This window comes from Mesoplodon mirus, assembly GCF_964341445.2.
Source record: "Mesoplodon mirus genome assembly, chromosome: 4".
NCBI lineage: Eukaryota > Metazoa > Chordata > Mammalia > Artiodactyla > Ziphiidae > Mesoplodon > Mesoplodon mirus.
The window spans coordinates 128,878,419-128,882,796 of record NC_138979.1 but is presented as its reverse complement, the minus strand read 5'-3'; the positions used below and the strand labels follow the sequence as shown (position 1 = coordinate 128,882,796).

At 35.3% G+C, this 4,378-nt stretch overlaps 1 pseudogene across 1 annotated transcript; it reads left to right on the top strand.

Moving 5' to 3' along the window:
• The first annotated feature begins 1,958 nt into the window (after positions 1 to 1,958).
• Positions 1,959 to 2,440, top strand: LOC309803568 (transcription factor BTF3-like; annotated as a pseudogene). The gene has a single exon. The product of its transcript is annotated as a transcription factor BTF3-like (transcript).
• Positions 2,441 to 4,378: the final 1,938 nt, after the last annotated feature.

Here is a 4,378-nt window from a genome sequence, read left to right as displayed (position 1 = left end):
CTATGCCCTCTCAGTAAATAAAACTAGGAAATATGTGAATTTCAGAAAGAAAAATAAATCATGCATTCATATGGATATTTCCAATTCAAGTGAAAAATTAAATCATCGATTATTATATTTTTATCTCTTTGCTTTCACACTGAAAATCTTGGTTTTAATGACATTAACATGATTACATATTTGATTATGCATATAAATAACATACATATAAAACGTATATTATGCGTAAAATAGTTTCAAAGCAACAACACTAGTATTACTACTAACAATAGAACTAATAGTACTAACAATAGAACTATCAATTGTGGGAATTCCCTGGTGGTCCAGTGGTTAGGGCTCCAAGCTTTCACTTGCACAAGCTGTGTGGTCAAAAAAAAAAAACAAAGAACTACGAATTGCAACTAAATATTTCACTGTGGTTCTTTTTGCTCTTTAGGATATAACTCACCATGGAGCTACATTAAAAGTTTGAGTTTTAATGTCATTTGAAATAATTTTTTTTTCTGTGTGGTTTATACTGTCAATTTTATACACTCCTAGGTTCATTTGTATCCATTTGTTTCAGGTTTGTAGGAGTTTTTTTTTTTTCTTTTTGATTCAAGTTTTTTAATTATATGAAATGTTCACATGGTTCCAAAATCAAAACTATAAAACAAGGTGCAGTCAGAGAAGCTTTTAAAACACTTTTTGTCCCTCCTTTTCACAATAAAGGTGTTTTTTAAGGTTATGAAATTGGACTGAATTGTTCAAGAGAACCTGATACCAGAGGGAGATTCAACAGAGTGCATTGTTAGTAACAGTTACAGGGGGGAAATTACATGTTAATGAAATAAGCCTTATTCAAATCAGTAAACATATTATAGATCCAAAATAAATTTTACACAAAAATAAATTTTCTTGTCTTCCTGGTGAAGTGCCTTTCCTGATCTTTTCAGCTAGGATCCAATCAACTATGGGGTGAGGGAGGGGCTGCAGGGGGCAGTGTGGACAGAGACACAGAAGTCTCTACTTCAACAAGAGGAAAACAAAAGAGCTTCCTGCAAATTGGAAAAAAGTTCCAAAGTTTCCTATATGCAAACAACTAAGTGGAAATACAGAAAAGGGAAAAATTCTTATTAAAAAGGATACCTGGGCTTCCCTGGTGGCGCAGTGGTTGAGAGTCCGCCTGCTAAAGCAGGGGACACGGGTTCGTGCCCTGGTCCGGGAAGATCCCACATGCCACGGAGCAGTGGGCCCGTGAGCCATGGCCGCTGAGCCTGCGTGTCCGGAGCCTGTGCTCCGCAACGGGAGAGGCCACAACAGTGAGAGGCCCGCGTACTGCAAAAAAAAAAAAAAAGGATACCTGCACAGAAACCCTGTGGCTAAACCTAATAAAAATGTGCAGGACCGGGCCTCCCTGGTGGCGCAGTGGTTGAGAGTCCGCCTGCCGATGCAGGGGATACGGGTTCGTGCCCCGGTCTGGGAGGATCCCATATGCCGCGGAGCGGCTGGGCCCGTGAGCCATGGCCGCTGGGCCTGCGCGTCCGGAGCCTGTGCTCCGCAATGGGAGAGGCCGCAGCGGTGAGAGGCCCGCATACCGCAAAAAGAAAAAAAAAAAAAAAAAAAAAAAAAAAAAAAATGTGCAGGACCTGTATAAAAAAAGCTATAAAATTTTACTAAAATAGATGACAGAATAAATGGAGAGGCATACTAGTTTCTGTTTAGACAGATCAATATTCCAAAATTGTTGATTATTCCTAAATTATAAAGTCAGTGCAATCACAATCAAATTACAACTTTGGGGGGAACTTGAAAAGTGATTCTAAAGTTTTCATTAAAAATAAATATATATTTTGGGAAATTTGGAAAAGCATAATTGGGGGCACCCCATGTGTGTCCCTAATCCCAGCTGGTCTGCCTGAGACCCCCTGAGCGCCAGACCTGGTCCCCCCACAGGGCCCCATTTCCACTCCATCAAGATGAAAGAAACTATCATGAACCAGAAGAAACTCACAGAACTGCAGGCACAAGTGAACATTGGGAAAGGAACTGCTCACAGAAAGAAGTTGGTTCATAGAACAGCTACAACAGATGATTGAAAACAAACAAACAAACAAACAAACTTCTCCTTAAAGAACTTAAAGAAACTTAGGGGTAAACAACATCTCTGGTATTGAAAAGTTAATGTGATGCACATTAACAACCCTAAATTTCAAGCATCTCTGGCAGCCAACACTTTCACTGTTATTGGCCATGCTGAAACAAAGCAGCTGACAGAAATGTTACCTGGCATCTTAAACCAGCTCGGTGCAGTCTGACTAGTTTAAAACAACTGGCTGAAGCGCTGCCAAAATAATCTGTGGATGGAAAAGCACTGCTTGCTACTGGAGAGGATGGTGATGATGAAATTCCAGATCTTACAGAGAATTTTGCTGAGGCTTTCAAGAATGAGACAAACTGAATTGAGTCAACTTCTGAAGATGAAACTTGAAGTTACTGGGTGCTGCTATTTTATGTTAAGACTACTTTTTAAAACTTTGTTCCTGTGTCTGATAAAATATAGATTTCTAATATTTTAAAGCCCAAGCCCCTTGGACACTGCAGCTCTTTTCAGTTTTTGCTTATACACAATTCATTCTTTGCAGCTAATTAAGCTGTAGAAGCCTGGTAATAAAGTTTGAAACAAAAGTTAATAAAGTTCTTCACTTAGTTTTTAAAAAATGCATAATTGGGGGAGAATTTAGCATAGATAAAAGATAGATATTAAAACCTACTATAAAATAACGTTAAGTAATACAATACAGCACTCAGTTGAATAGACTAGTGTCCATAAATAGATCCAGTAACACATGGTAATTTGCTATATGAGTGCATTTCAATATAGGGAAGACAAAGGTTATCCAATCAATTATACTGGGACAAATAACAGAAACTTGGGAAAAAAAGAAGTTGATCCCTACCTTTTTTTTTAACAACTAAATAAATTTCAGATAAATTAAAAGTTAAATATAATATATACAGTGGAATATTACTCAGCCATAAAAAAGAATGAAATAATAACATTTGCAGCAACATGGGTGGACCTAGAGATTATCATACTAACTGAAATAAGCCAGACAGAGAAAGACAAATATCATATGATATCACTTACATGTGGAATCTAATAAAAATGATACAGGGAGTTCCCTGGTTGCCTAGTGGTTAGGATTCCAGGCTTTCACTGCCGTGGCATGGGTTCAATCCCTGGTTGGGGAACTGAGATCCTGCAAGCCATGTGGCATGGCCAAAAAAACCTAAAAAATAAAAAAACAATACAAATGAACTTATTTACAAAACAGAAATAGACCCACAGACATAGAAAACAAACTTATGGTTACCAAAGGTGGGAGGATAAATTAGGAGTTTGGGATTACAATATACACACTACTATATATAAAACAGATAACCAACAAGGACTTACTGTATAACACAGGGAACTATACTCAATATCTTGTAATAACCTATAATAGAAGAGAATGTTTAAAAAAGTATATATTCATATATATATTGATAACTGAATCACTTTGCTGTACACCTGAAACTAACACAACATTGTAAATCAACTATATTTCAATAAAAATTTTTAAAAATTAAAAACATAAGAAAAAATATTAAATGTTAAAAAAAAAAAAAATCCCCAAATTATAAATGTACTAGAAAATATGTTTCGTTCTTTATTAAAGAAATAGAAATCAGTACAAGGTTTTTATTAATGAGATTGCTAAAAAAAAAAGAATATGGTTGACAAAACTCAGAATTGATAAGGATATAAGGAGAAAAACAATTTCATATGTAGTTGGTAGGAGTATAAATTTGTATAATTTCCCAATATGCTTCAAAGGTCTCATTGACCCAACAATTTTATGTATATGAATTTACTTAAGGCCAGTTTCGACACTGCCTGAGAATAAAGGTGAGGCTCACATAATAGTGGAGAAAATTTGTTTAATCATTAAGATGAATTAATTTGGGGTCACTAAATGACAGGCAAGTTGAGAAAGTGCCCTTGTTAAAAGACATTATAAAGTGATGAATCTTAACATGCTAAAAAGTATATTTAAAAAACGTAGTAAAAAACTTAAAACTTGACTCTTGGTAGTAGGGGAAGAGAAATTAGGAACACATTTTATTAGCTAGATAATAAGTTCACAGGTGTTTGTTATGATTTTGGCTATTTTTTTAAATGTCTGAAACATCATTACATAGTAAAAGGTATTTTAACTGAATAAGAGACAGGGATTAAGTGAATTCTTCTTTTTGGATAAAATTACACACTGTACTGACTTTTTGATTATTTATTCCTTGTTTGCCATATTTGATTTGATGATATTTATTTTCAAAGAAGACATTTATTTTCAAA